This window comes from Lissotriton helveticus, chromosome 12, assembly GCF_964261635.1.
Source record: "Lissotriton helveticus chromosome 12, aLisHel1.1, whole genome shotgun sequence".
Lineage (NCBI taxonomy): Eukaryota > Metazoa > Chordata > Amphibia > Caudata > Salamandridae > Lissotriton > Lissotriton helveticus.
The window spans coordinates 809,389,016-809,405,005 of NC_136073.1; the positions used below are offsets into that span (position 1 = coordinate 809,389,016).

The 15,990-nt window shown below is 52.1% G+C and overlaps 1 protein-coding gene across 5 annotated transcripts in view; it reads right to left on the bottom strand.

The window, feature by feature from the left end:
- FDPS (farnesyl diphosphate synthase) overlaps window positions 1-15,990 on the bottom strand; it is a 152,193-nt gene that overhangs the window by 44,713 nt on the left and 91,490 nt on the right. The window contains exon 1 of one of the 5 annotated variants that reach the window (XM_078670022.1): window positions 7,028-7,161. The exons of 1 other annotated variant lie outside the window; for it this stretch is intronic. The gene's annotated coding sequence lies outside the window, so the exon portion shown is untranslated. Of the gene's footprint in view, window positions 1-6,959; window positions 7,162-15,990 lie in introns of those variants that run through there. 3 more of the 5 variants (XM_078670021.1, XM_078670020.1, XM_078670017.1) reach the window with 3 other exon arrangements.

The window sequence follows — 15,990 nt, forward strand, 5'->3', positions numbered from 1 at the left end:
TCTGCCACAAGGTGGCGCTGTCTGGCTAATTTATAGATGACCACAGCAACAGTTAATTATTAATTCAATACACATCAAAAAATAGCTATTACCTGCCACCTAAGCGATTCTTATAGTTTTTGGGGTCTGAAATAGTTCGAATTATCACACTTGTAGGAGTGTGATGGTTAGTAGTTGTGTTGTTACTATCATTGGCAGCATAGACGGGGCAATGTATGGTGCAAGCTGCAGTGGCCTCCTGAGGAAAGCTCAGGCACTGTTTTGTTTTTTTTTTTACACAAATTAAGCATTGTTCTACCCTCTCACCCGCCACAGAATACACCTTAGAGTTCCAAGTAAGCCACTTCCATGTGCACCCTCACCCTTCCAATCTACTCTTGCCCTGCAAACAACTCCATAACATCTCATGCAGTCTCCTTTCTCAAAGATCACACTACTGTGTCCCTACAGACACTTGTATCATGTTATACGGTTACGTTTCTGACAGACATGGGGCTCATGCATCCGCCTCACCCATGCAGCCAAACTGTTAGTAGAGTTACTAAAGAGGGTACATTAAACAACATTGTCATACAAGGCATAACATGGAAAGTGTTTCAGCCAATCAACTATAAGCATTTCGCAAGCCCACAGTGCCAGCAACATGGGATAGCCCCAAAATAGAAATCTGGGCTGGAGACTGAATAACTATTTCAAGGCCACCAAAGAGAGAGACGTGTGTAAAATATCACTCCGTCCGCGCTGCAGGTGAAGAAGTACATAAACTGTCACAAGACCAAACTGCCCCAAGACCTACCAAACAACTAAGACAACGCAAGCAAGGCTAAGCTCCAGAGGCCGTTCAAAAGCTCCATTCAACCTGGGTTATGAGAGGTATATCCTTAGACAAGAACAACAGCACAGAGGAATCAATAGAGAAATTCAATGTTCCACTGTGTAAATTAGCAACCACATGCACGGATGAAGGCCTGGCCAAAGACGTTGGGTCCAGATCTCCAGGTGTGCTGATCACCAACCTTGAGAACACAGATCTCTTATTGGAACCAGGCTGAATACCCAGGCGATCCTCACCCTCGACAGGTCGCAGGATCTATCAAATACACATGCCGTAAAGGTGGCATCTACCCTCAAACGAGCATTGGCAAAGTCAATGGGTCTCACCTTTGGAACCTATTGGCCATGCCAATGACTTTTAGCGATGAGACACAGCATCGCTGATACTGTGCAGCATGGCAATTGAAAACCATTTGATTACAAAGAAAAGGTCTAACAACATTTTAACAGGAAAGCGGCTCGGGAATACATGACGCAACCCTTAGACCGTCATGGATCAGAACAACAATACTGAGAGCTATGGAGGTAAAGTAAACATGGGTGATCGCAATACAGGTGCTGACAAACAAAACTGTTCAAGAGGCCCACCCTTCTTCTCATTATTAATTTATTTTTGCAGTCAAAAATAGCACAAACCCCAAAAACATGTTGGCATGTGCGCCATGTAATGTACAGCGGTTTCCAGTCAGTGTAACAAAGCTATGAAGAGCACCAGTATTACAAAGAGAAGAGTGGGTCAGTACATTAAAACACATATACGGTTGTACACCGTCTGGCAAGCAGTCACTTCCATGATGGAATCAGAGCTTTAGAAGCAGGGACATATGCCATGACAGGGAACAGATGGGGGGCTTCAATTCAGTTCAAAGCACCAAACGCTGTAAAACTGCACAGGCGGCCAGGTTCGAGTCTCCGCAACAGATCAATATCCTGCGATTCTGTGCAAATCACTTAACTGGCCAGTGCTTACATTACATAAATAAATACATGAATGTACCACTGTTTAATGTGTTCCTGTGCCTAAATTATAATGAATGTAATGTAAATGGACCTCAAGAGATGGGGGTGGGTCATTCCCTCCCCCCAAAGGGGTGGGTGGGGGGGAAGAAGAAGTAATACATTAACCAAAGCGCAAGCAGTGGATGGTAACTAAGTTAGGTGGAATCCATCTGTGCTTGGTTGTGCTCCAGGAAGGAAATAGAAGTGATGGCTTAGCCTCTGCTGGCAAACAAAGAGGCATCAAAGAAGAGTGACAAAGGAGCCCACGAATGGTAAGCAATGGGCGGGCTGCAAGCCCCTTGTTATTCGCAATACTCTCGCGAGAGCTGTTGCAGGCGCGACCTAAAAAGGTCAATAGGGCCAAGAAAGCCACAAACAATTAAACCAGAAACAGTCATTAACCTTTGACGCTGATGACGGAACCGCTTCGTCATCAGCCACAGTGGCGCTGTGGTGATGACGGAGTGGTTCCGTCATGGCCCGCCCGACGCGCCTGCGTGGCGCGTTCTATTGAGCAGGCGGGGCCATGACAGAACCGCTCCGTCATCAGCACAGCTCACCCGAGGCTGGTGACGGAGCGGTTCCGTCACCAGCGTGTGAGCGCCGCGCGGCCCCCCCGCCCCCTTAGCGCTGCGGCGGAATAGCCGCCGCAGCGAAGGTGTTAAAAGTAAAGGATGATTTACGAAAGACCACATTAAACTGAAACCATTGGCCCTTAATAGGTACATATGGCTCCTGAGGTGCCGAGCACACCACCTGGAGAACAGCCCAGCACTCTGCAAAACATGCTCTACTAGGCCACATGAATTATTTTGCACGTCTGCAGAAAAACAGGAGGGAAACTAACTTTAACACTCACTGCTCATCCGCTCTGTTCCCATCCACCCCTACCCCCCTTTTTTAGTTCTCAGAATTTCGTCCTGCCTCTGCCACCTTCTCTCCCCTTTTTCCCCCACTTACCACAATCTAGCTTCACTCTCTCGCCCTCCACCCTTCTCACTTGCTTTTCAATCTCTGCTCCCATCCAGTTCCTCTTACCTCAATCTGGTACTTTTCTTTGGTCTACCTATCTTATGTACCCTTTCCCAAATTATCAAAATGACCTGCCTCATTACCTAGTTGTACTATAACTCTGGACCCTAGAGTATCAGAGTGCTTTACAACATTTGGTAATAACAGTCAGCGCTATATAAAACCCTTTAAATAAATAAAATAAATACTGCCGCCCAATAAAATATGTGCAATGGCCACATAAGAGAGTGACTGGGTATTAGTAATATCATTCAAAGACCGGACAGGAAACCCAAGCCGGGAGATCACTATCAAGAGGTCATTCTAGAAGTCAATGCATTGATCAAGACAGACATGTAGGCAACCATTTGAACAAGAGCCAGTTCACACAGCTAAAACCATGTCACAAACTAACAAAGAAAACACTAGCGTGTATGTGTATGAAGGTTTAGAAGCATTCTCGCTAGTCACCATCTTTGAGGAAAACCATCCAACATAAAGACAGTCAAGTTTGTATCAAGTGCTACATGTTAGAAGAGTGGCCTTAGCAAGTTGTTGCACAGAAGGTCGAAGCTTGACTAATCTGCAAGAAGTGCAACACCAGCAGAGTTCTGTATCTAGAACACAACTTTGCCTAGGGTACTTGAAAATCATGCCATTAAGCTTCCCAGCAACAAGACAGTCCAGCCAGTGGCTTCGAAGCAGATATTCCTTTGTTTCCGTGTACACCCTCAAGTAGAAGGCCCACTGTGAAAACTGAAAAAAGGGGGCATCTATGAAGACTCTAGCCCTTTAAGAAGTGTTTCCGATGGTAGTCAACATCAAGTTGAAGCATCCAGCATCCCAACAGAATACAGAGAGAAAGATACCAAATGCTCATAAGTAGTGACAGTTTTGTAGCTTTGAATGAGGCAAAGTAGATCTCAAAGTGGGTTACTCCCACCTACAGCTTCAGGTAACCAGTGGATTATTATTATTGAGTGTTTGTATAGCGCATGGCTACCCAACAGGGTTTCCCAGTGCTTCGGGTGTGCGTAGGTCAGTCTGAGGGCTAGAGAAGCAGGGTCTTTAATGCTGTGCGAAAGCTAAAAATGGAGGTGCAGCATCTCAAGGATTCAGGAAGAGAGTTCCATAGTTTAGGACCAAGGAAGGAGGATTGCCTTGAGCTAGTTCCACTCTTCGAACTACAAATAGAGGTTGGCTACTACAGCGTAGAGTGCGAACAGGATAATACGGGGATGCCAGGTTTTGAAAGTATTGTGGTGCTGATCAGGTGTGGATTTTGTACATATAGCAGAGAGCTTTGAAGTGTATTGGTTTATCCACTCAAAGCCACTCAAGCATCTTGTTTGTTTTGCTGTTCACCCTATGTGGGAAGGGTATGCCCAGACGTAGGTCCTGTGCTCACTGCGCCACTGGAGTCAAGCTATCCTGGCTGAAGACGGCTGATAGCCAGAAACCGTTCCTAGGATGCTTGATTCCGGTCCAGGGAAGACATGGCTTTGGCAGTTCGGGCTGGACTCTTCCCATGAGGCACAGGGTCAAGACTGATTTGCATATGGCCATGTCTGAACTGGGGTGGCTTGGTGAGCAAAATAACGATGGATTAAACCCAGATCTGTGACTGGGGGTGAATGTTTTGCCATTGTGCAACATTCCGTCCATCATCTTGTTTGTTTCACTTAGCATGTTCTCCACTGGCCTGTTTTGCACAGCCTGGGTGGAGAACATGCACAGGATCCCACTCCCTATCTGAGCGCCGAGCCACGGTGCTTAGACCAATCACAACGCTGCTGTCATGCTGGTGACAGCAGCATCTTGATTGGCTTGGGGAGGTCTATGCACTGCCAGGAGCCAGGAAAACACTGAGGACGGAGGAGAGGCGGCGGATGGTGACCGGCATATAAGTCTTCTTCCCCCCCATCCGCCAACGTTCCCTACCAGCCACCACTGGACAAGTAGGCTTGGAATCCAGGTTATGAGGAAGCATTCTAGGCCACTAAAATGAACATCATGAAATATTTTGACCTGGCCAAGGACACCAGACTAGAAGTATAAGTCACTCCATGCAGGCCATGCGCAGTACTACGTCGTACTTCAACAATGCATAGTGCTGCAGTGCTTAGATAAAGAAAGAAGTGCTGGCTATGAATTGGGGATGCCAACGCTCCTACATACATCAATACAAGCATGACTTTAGATATCAATAAAGATCACAAGTCACTGATATCACTGTTTCAAGGCATAGCCCCTCATCCACCACCGTGCATACAGAAGTGGGCTGTACAACAAGAGTAGTACTGCTTCAGCATCAAGTTCTGCGGAGAAGATGAGACGAGTGCCAATAGCCCAGCTCACTATCTTGGCATTTAAAGCCCACTATAACCACTGAAAATTACCCAGCCACTAGCGCCAAAGAAAACAAAAACTTCATAGACCAAGTGTCATGACCTAAAGTCATGTGCATTGATGAACTCAAAGAGGCCAAACAAAGCATTGTTAAAAGCCATCATACCCTCATAGTAATGAAGTCAACTCCAAGAAGAATTTTCTTGATGGACACTGAGAAACATGCAACATGCCATGCGCGGTTCGGCATAAGATTTGTGCCACCGAAGACCGCATCATCTTGATTGGAGATCCGATTATCCCACAAAGAGACTTACTGAGGGGACACTACAACTAACACACCAAGGAATGGTGAAAATTAAGCATGACTTTTAGAGAAAGCTTTGCTCCCTGGTCTTGATGAAAAGGTGGGAGACCTGATTTCTCTCTGGCAACTCAGTCACGTCTCTGGCAGCTCTTGTCCTCAATCACAGTGGTCAAGTGACTGAAAGATGGGCCAATGTTAAAAGCAGACCGGTTATCACCAACAGGGAAAATTCTTACAACTAGTAATTAACTTATGCACCAATTTCCATGCAGTAGAAATTGTCTTGTTCCCACCTGTCGGAGCCGTCAACACTAGAGCTAAAATCACATACTTGTGCCTTAGTCCTCTGAAACGTCACGAAGCTGGGCAATCGGCCACCATTCTAATGCAATTAATGTCAAGATTACACAACAAAAGCCACCAAAAATCCACCAAAAATGTCCAGAGGCGTACCAAGACGTCTAACAATTCGTTCATACCGTGTAAAAGTTATTACAAGTAAGCGTGGATACCATGATGTTGTGGGAGTAGACGATGCAGAACTGCTTGCGTGCTCACAGCAAAACTCCACACTACCAGAACCCAGTGTCATTCTGTTCTAACGACTAGCAAGAGATATAATTTCTACGACTCAAAGTGGGCGATATTGCAACCCTGCCGTCGGATAACCCAAAAGCAAAAAGCAAGTCACACTATCAGGGTGAAGGCTTGAAGCCACTGTCTTTCAACACTGGCGCACGACTGTCACTCCAGGAATGAAATGCCACGTCCTGTTTGAATGTGGTCCTGGAATAGTGGTGGCGAGAGAAGGGGCAACGATCAAGGAAAGGGAAACCCTTCAAGGCAATGTGCATTTAATGGACAATAACATTAACTGTTGTTGTCATCATGAAAACGATCAGCGAAATTAGTTAGCATTTTTTGCCCTGCAGCCTGTAGACCAGTATGTTGCCACTGGACACAGTAAAAACATTTCTAAACAACCAACCAATCTTGCTGCCTCTAAAGGCACCCTGGGTCTCCCTGCAATGTCTCCCTTACAGAGGATCCTTTTGTCAGAGCCCACCAGCTGAACTTGGTGCAGACATAGGGACCCCATTCAATCCTACCGCTCTTGGGGGGGGGGGGGGGCATAATATACCGGTATGCCACTTAGTACACCCCTTCCAACAGGCCCCCCTCCAGGCCTTGCCACGCAGTATGTATTTTATTTATTTAATGCGATTTTATATAGCGCGAACATTACCCGAAGGTGCCACCAAGCTACAGTTTCACCAAGGGCCTCCATTCGAAACGCTTCTCACACACTGCCTCTCCCAGCTGAGCCGAGGCCGCCTGACTCGCCAGATGACAGTTAGGGACACCAAGCAAGCAGCATACAATGCACTCCATTCACGTACCAACATTACCACATACAGCCCATGAAACGATCCAGTGACACCCTATCTCCCTCTCTTACCTCCTGTTCTGTCCCTCACTGCCACAACTCGCCCGTCCCTACCTCCCGCTAGTCCCTTTAAAGCTCGCCTTCGCCCACGCCCTGTTGTGGGAGTCGTAGTGTTTTACTTCCTCCCGGATCTCATGTTAGTAAACGCAGGAACTACACCACCCATGAGGCACCGGGCCTCGAGACAGGGAACGACGACGCCACCACCCAGCGGTACATGTGGCGTCGCGAGCCTTGGTTGGCCAGAGCCATCGTATGAGGATGGGGCTGCGTGGGCCACAGCCAATCACTTCGTCAGAAAGACTGGCGCATGATCCATAACGCTATTGGATTGGTGGGCGGTGTCAACTGCTGACAGCTATGACGAGGGTTGTGCTGGAGCACACGTTTTCAACGACCAATTGGAATTAACTAAAGAAAATATTTGTGATTTAGGCCCGCGATAGTCCCTGGCGTACAGTGTTGCTCTACACACAACTAGAACGTAACACCGTTTGTGTGCATATTTATATAGCGCGAACTCGACCCGAAGGTATTGGAGCGCTTTACATGAGCACCGTATTTACATTACACATTCAGGCAGGGGGAGATTAAGTGATTTGCCCAGAACCACAGGATGTGGACGCCACCCGAAGCCTCGAACCCGGGTCTCCAGCACCAAAGTCGGCAGTCTAGCTATGATATATGCAGAACAAAAGCAAGGGTGCCACTGACGTTAAGACACAGAAGGAGAAGGGTGGAGTTCACAATGTTTAACTGGGACCGACATGTTGCCGTAAATGAGCATAATACAGGGTTTAGTGTTTCTGTGTTTTATAAATGCATAGTTAAAAACACTTTTTCGAAAAGGAACTGTGTTTGACAGTAATGGCATTTATGGCACCAATGTGTATAAACAGTATCCTTTCACCATTCATATATATGTTTCTTCACATGACAAGTTAGATTTCCATAACTGAAATTAGGGACCATTTGAAAGCCAAATTGTCATTTCAGGTTTCCATGATTTATTGACATGCATTTGAAAGGCAGGCATAGCTGCCAAGGTTTCAGATTGCTATGTGTGCCATTTTCATAATTTCAGTGTAATTATGAGTGACATTTCAACGACAACGAGTGACACTTTCTTGCAAGAATAGTCAAGCAATATAGACAAGGGAAACATAAATATCAGAAGTTACACCCATTAGAGCAACGAGAAACTTCAGAAGATCTTAAAACTGCTCCAAAGCACTAGAAAGGGAAGGGCACTAACCGGAGTCAGTTTGCGTGACTGCAGTTCTCAATAATAGAGCACAGGCAGACACTGCAGCGTCTCAGAAGATGTTCTCATTGATCTGATCATTCATTATCATGCACTAGCTTGAAAAGCAAACTTTAAAGCATAGCAAGTGCAACTAGAAAATTATACTGTCACTCAGTCTCAGGCACTTACTTCTTTGTAAGCCTAGTGAGCTGGCGCCGCGGCAAAAGGCGGGCACCGTCAAATGTGGCATCATACCCAAATAGCATATCCACATTAAAACTCATTCCTCTCATATAACTTCTGTCAAATCACTAAAATATCAAACACTCATTAACTCAAATCATGAGTAAGTAACCCCATATAGCCGTGGTCAGCTTCCTGATGACCAAGGAGATAATTAAACCATTAATATTTCTGTATATTTACATGATAAAAGGACCTACAGAGGAGGTCAAAGTAGTTTTTCGTATCACCTAGGGGGGTGGGGGAAATTTCCCTTGTTTGCATTAGGGTCCATTGCACCCCTACTACATCTTGCATATGTGCTGAATTTCTCAGCATGGTCATAGACATGCCACAGGCATTTCTCCACCTCAGAGGAGAACTCACACACAAGCTACACAATGACTTGAATGCAAAAATCCTGTGTGGTTACAACTCAGTGATCACAAGTACCCCGCATTTTCTTTCTCTAGAAAAAATCGCGAAATCGGCAGTTTTGTAAAAATGCCGTGATTTTTACTAAACTGCTCGCGAAATTTAAACGGTCGGTCAGCTCTTGGAAGGAGGCCCCTTTTAGGTCCGTGTTGACAGTACCGCTCAGCTCTAGTGGCTGTGAAGTACATGCTTCTGTATCAGCGATATGTGTTTCTAGTCTTTCAGGAGCTAGGGGAGGGCTCTTTTTAGCAGCACTCGAACTCGCCTGACCTTCAGTTTGAACAGAATAACATGAATTGTCAGGCCATGCCCACCCTGAGCTAGAAAACACCCATGGAAGGCTGATTTCACCCTCACTGAGCCGCGTTAGCCCTCACCCACCCTCTCACCCTCACACACCCTCTCACCCTCACACACCCTCTCACCATCACCCTAACAACCTCTCACCCCCCCTCACACCCCCTCACCCTCAGACACCCTCAGACCCTCACATACCCCCTCACCCTCACACCCCCTCACCCTCATACCCCCTCACCCTCACCCCCTCACACCCCACACCCTCACACACCCTCACTCTCACACCCCCTCACCCTCACACCCCCTCACCCTCACACCCCCTCTCACCCTCACATCCCCTCACCCTCCATCACACCTTCACAACCCCTCACCCTCTCACCCCTCACCCTCACTCCCACCCTCTCACCCTCACACACCCTCTCACCCACCCTCACACACCCCCTCACCCTCACACACACCCTCACCCACCCTCTCACCCTCACACACCCTTTCACCATCAAACACCCTCTCACCATCACCCTAACAACCTCTCACCCCCCTCACCCTCATACATCCTCACCCTCAAACCCCCTCACCCTCACACCCCCTCACCCCCTCACACCCCCACACCCTTATCCTCCCTCACACACCCCTTCACCCTCACTCACCCTCACCCACCCTCACCCTCACACCCCCTCACCCTCACATCCCCTCACCCTCCCTCACACCCTCACACCGTCACAACCCCTCACCCTCACACCCCCTCACCCTCACTCACCCTCTCACCCACCCTCTCACCCTCACACACCCTCTCACCCACCCTCACCCTCAGACCCCCCTCACCCTCACACCCCCTCACCCTCCCACACACCCTCACACACACCCTCACCCTCACACACACCCTCACACGCCCTCACCCTCACACCCCCTCAACCTCACACACCCTCACACACCCTCTCACCCACCCTCACCCTCAGACCCCCCTCACCCTCACACCCCCTCACCCTCCCACACACCCTCACACACACCCTCTCCCTCACACACACCCTCACACGCCCTCACCCTCACACCCCCTCAACCTCACACACCCTCACACACCCTCACCCACCCTCTCACCCTCACACACCCTCTCACCCTCACACACCCTCTCACCCTCACACAGCCTCTCACACCCTCCCACCCCCACACCCTCTCACCCTCACACACCCTCTCACCTTCACACACCCTCTCACCCTCACACCCCATCACCCTCACACACACCCTAACACACCCTCTCACCCTCACAAACCCTCATCCCCACACCCCCTCACCCTCACACCCCCTCACCACCACACCCACTCACCCTCACACACCCTTTCACCCTTACACACCCTCTCACCCACCCTAACACCCTCTCACCCACCCTCACACCCCCTCACCCTCACACCCCCTCACCCTCACCCCCCTCACCCTCCTTCACCCCCCCTCAGACCCCCCCTCACATCACACTCCCTCACTCACACACCCCACAACCTCTCACCCTCACACACCCTCTCACCCTCACACACCCTCACACACCCCCTCACACTTGCACCCCCTCACCCCTCACTCTCACACACACCCTTTCCCTCACACACACCCTCACCCACCCTCTTACCCCCTCTCACCCTCACACACCCTTTCACCCTCACACAACCTCTCACCCTCACCCACCCTCACACCCCTCACCCTCACACACCCTCACCCTCACACACCCCTCACCCTCACACACCCTCACCCCCTCTCACCATCACACACACCCTCACCCTCACACCCCCTCACACCCCCCACCCTCACACATCCTCTCACCTTCACACATTCTCTCACCCTCACCCCCCCTCACCATCACACCCCCTCTCCCCCTCACACACCCTCTCACCCTCACACACCCTCACCCCCTCACCCCCAGACCCCTCACCCTCACACCCCCTCACACACCCTCTCACCCTGACACCCCCTCACCCTCCGCACACCCCCTCACCCTCACACCCCCTCAAACCCGTCACCCTCACACCCTCTCACCTTCACACACCCTCACCCTCACACCCTGTTGGACCCAGCCTCGTGGCGTGGTTCACGCCTGTCCCTCCACACCCTGCGAGCGTAGGCCTGCACCCTGAGCCCCCTGCGCAGCATCCCCGTGAGTGTAGCCTGAACCCCGAAGCCTGGTCGTCTCACCCCCGATAAGCCCGGACCCCCGTAACCCACGACCAGGCCCTCATGTCCCCGTCCCGCTCCCGGCTCCGAGCGCCTAACCTTGCATGCCCCACAAGGCCCGGCAGCCATTTCCCTTCCCGAGATCCCTGTCTCCCTGGGCCTAGCGTGACCCCGGCCCCAGCGAAACCCAGACTCCAAAGGCGCGCCAGTCCCGGCTGGGGGGTAAAGGGCTCCCCGAGTGTGATAAGCCAGGCAGTTTCGGTGGCACCTCCGGCCTCCCCTGAGAGACTGGTATCTGTCACACCTTTGGCCCTCCCCTGTGGGCCAGTTTCAATCGCACCTTTGGCCTCCCTGAGTGCTGGCTCCAGACCTGCTGGGCGTCTGGGAATTCCCGGACCCATTCCTCAAAGGATCAAAGAGCCGCCGCCGGACCTCGCCAACGACCAGCCCCCAGGGCTTGAGACCTCCGCCTGCGAGGGTCCGGACCTCAAAGGGCCAATGGACTATATCTGGGCCCGCTCGACAACTAGCGGCAGTTGTATCTTGGACCTGAAGCCTGCTGATCTGATCGCAGCTGACCCTGAGAAGAACTCATCTTGAATCGCTGAGCCCTGCTGACGCTGTCGCGGCTACCTCTTCGCAACAAGGAACTGAACCACCTGAGCCCTGCTGACGCTGTCGCGGCTCAAGCTGAACTGTAACCATCGGAGCCTTGCTGACGCTGTCGCGGCTCAAGCTGAACTGTAACCATCGGAGCCCTGCTGACGCTGTCGCGGCTCAAGCTGAACTGTAACCATCGGAGCCCTGCTGACGCTGTCGCGGCTCAAGCTGAACTGTAACCATCGGAGCCCTGCTGACGCTGTCGCGGCTCAAGCTGAACTGCAACCACCTGAGCCCTGCTGACGCTGTCGCGGCTCCTCAAGAACTTCTCCGGATCGAGCCCTGCTGACCTCGTCGCGGCTCGAGGAGTACTCTGGTCCGGCTGGACCATCAAAGATCACCATCACTACCGAGCCGACTCGACGTGAGTGAAGCAGCCAGTACGCCCGTCACCTTCCGTACCCCCCGGCTCGAGGATTGAGAGCTGTGCGCAGGGTACGCCCCGTACTGGCCCGAAGGCTAAAGACTGTCCCGCTTCCCTCTCCCCGAATCCTCTAAGACTTTTGTGATCCCTCGATCATCTGTACATAAGAGTGCTACTTTACTTTTGCTGCTTATAAAGAACTTGTTACTGAAATCCAACGTTGTGGTGTCCGTTCGTAAGTGTGGTGTGAGATCAGGTTGTACGATGGATTCCGTGCCAGGCATAGCACGGAGTCTGCTCTGCTAGCTGTCACGGAACATCTGAGGGAGGGGCAGGACCAGGGCATGACATCGGCCCTGGTTCTGCTGGATTTGAGTGCGGCCTTTGATACGGTCTCCCACAAGATCTTGCTTGCAAGACTGTGGGAGATCGGAGTTAGGGAAAGCGCCTTGGAATGGTTCGCGTCATTTCTATCCGACCGCTCCTTCCAAGTGCATGCCCCGCCGTACTCTTCCAGCATACATCCCCTGGAGTGTGGAGTCCCGCAGGGCTCCGCACTCAGCCCCACACTGTTTAATGTGTACGTCCGCCCCCTGGCCTTGCTGGCTCGTGATCGCAACATCAAACTACAATCTTATGCGGACGACACACAGCTCATTTTCACATTCTCCAAAGACACAGAGGCTGACCAAGCGAAGTTCCAGGAAGACATCTTAGCCATATCAAACTGGCTAGCACAGAATTTTCTCCAGCTTAACGCTGCTAAAACGGAGATACTTCTGGTAGGGAAAGACACCCAGAAATGGGATGAACACTGGTGGCCGTCAACTTTGGGCATTCCTCCAGCTCCCAAAGAGGTTGTAAAAAATCTGGGCGTGATGTTGGACAACTCACTCTCCATGGAAACCCACGCTAAGAAAGTGGCGGGCAACTGTTATGGTCGCCTACGCTCTCTGAGACCTATTCTTGGCTTCTTTGAGCCGTGTGTCCGTCAGATTATTATCCAGGCTCTAGTCTTATCCCAGCTAGACTACTGCAATGTTTTGATGCTGGGTTCTAATCAGGCAGTGATACATAGGTTACAGAGAGCTCAGAATGCTGCAGCTCGTATTCTGTTTGGACTGCCAAAAAGATGCCATATTTCACCTATTCTTCACCGGCTACATTGGTTACCTATCAAACAACGCATCCAGTTTAAGAGCCTATGTCTCACCCATAAAATTCTGTATGACACTGGTCCAAAAACCCTGCAGGGACTCTGCTCCTTCTATGTCCCTACACGTGCCCTCAGATCGGCTGATCTATCTTTGGCACGCACGACCAAGATCCACAGATGTAGAGCTGGTGGTCGCGCTTTTAGGCACTTGGCGCCGAAACTGTGGAACTCGATACCACTCACGGTTCGGGCCACCTCTAACCACTTTCTGTTTCGTAAACAGATTAAAACTTGGCTGTTTTCCTCTATTTAATTTTCCTGTTGTGTTGTCTGGTTTCTAGGTCTGTCCGCAGCGCTGGGACGCCCCATTGCTGGGGTAGCCATGCGCTATACAAGCAGATTTAACATAACATAACATAACGATCCTAGACTCGGAGTCCTCCCCGGTGAGGACCTCACGATAAGACTCGGCAAGATCTGTGGGAGAGGTGGGTCCTGGAGTGGTTGGGTGAGCACAACCTGGCCCTCTGAGATCGCCCCTTCTAACACACCCCCTAACACCCTCACCCTCACACACCCTCTCACCCTCACACACCCGTCGCCCTCACCCCCCCTCACAGCCCCTCACCCTCACACCCTCACACCTTCACACCCCTCACCCTCACCCCTGTCACCTTCACCCTCCCTCACGCCCCTCACCCTCACACCCTCTCACCTTCACACGCTCACCCTCACACCCCCTCACCTCACAACCCCACCCCCTCACCCTCACAACCCCACACCCTCCCCCTCACACACCCTAACACCCCCTCACCCTCGTACCCCCACACCCTCGCACCCCCTCACCCTCACACCCCCTCACCCTCACACCCCCCTCACCCTCACACCCCCTCACCCTCACACAACCTCATACCCCCTCACCCTCACACCCCCTCACCCTCACACACCCTCTCACCCTCACACACCGCCTTACACCCCCTCACCCTCCCTCACACACTCACCCTCATACCCCCTCACACTTACACCCCCTCACCCTCGCACACACCCTCTCCCTCACACACACCCTCACCCACCCTCTCACCCTCACACACCCTCACACACCCTCTCACCCTCACACACCCTTCCACCCTCACACACCCTCTCACCCACCCTCACACCCCCTCATACTTACACCCCCTCACCCTCACACACCCCTCACCCTCACACACCCTCACCCCCTCACCATCACACACCCCCTCACGCTCACACCCCCCTCACCCTCAAACACCCTCACCCTCACACATCCTCTCACCCTCACACATCCTCTCACCCTCACACATCCTCTCACCCTCACACCCCCTCACCCTCACACACCCTCTCACCCTCACACACCCTCTCACCTCACCCTCACACCCCTCACCCACCCTCTCACCCTCACACTCCCTCACCTTCACACCCCCTCACCCTCTCACCCATCACCCTCACACCTTCACACACCCTCACCCTCACCCTCACACACCCTCACCCTCATCCCCTCACCCTCACACCCCTAACACCCTCACCCTCACACACCCCCTCTCACCCTCACACACCCGTCACCCTCACCCCCCCTCACCCCCTTCACCCTCACACCACCTCACAGCCGCTCACTCTCACACCCACTCACCTTCACACCCCCTCACTTTCACACCCCCTCACCCTCACCCCTGTCACCCTCACCCTCCCCCACACCCTCTCACCTTCACACCCTCACCCTCACACCCCTTCACCCTCACAACCTCACCCCCTCACCCTCACAACCCCACACCCTCCCCCTCACACACACTCACACCCCCTCACCCTCACACCCCCTCACCCTCACACACCCCCTCACCCTCACACACCCACACCCTCATACCCCCTCACCCTCATACCCCCTCACCCTCACACACCTTCACCCTCACACACCTTCACCCTCATACCCCCTCACCCTCACACACCCCGTTACACCCCCTCAACCTTGCTCACACCCTCACCCTCATACCCCCTCACACTTACACCCCTCACCCTCACACACACCCTCTCCCTCACACACACCCTCACCCACCCTCTCACACCCTCTCACACCCTCTCACCCACCCTCACACCCCCTCACCCTCACACACCCCTCACCCTCACACACCCTCACCCCCTCACACCCCCTCACCATCACACACCCCCTCACCCTCACACCCCCTCACCCTCACACCCCCTCACCCTCACACATCCTCTCACCCTCACACATCCTCTCACCCTCACACATCCTCTCACCCTCACACCCCCTCACCCTCACTCACCCTCACACACCCTCTCACCCTCACACACCCTCTCACCCTCACCCCTCTCACCCTCACACCCCCTCACACCCCCTCACCCTCACACCCCCTCTCACCCTCACCCCCCTCACCCTCACACACCCTCACACCCCCTCACCCTCACACCCCCTCAACCTCACCCTCACACCCTCTCACCTTCACACACCCTCACCTTCACACCCCCTCACCCTCACACC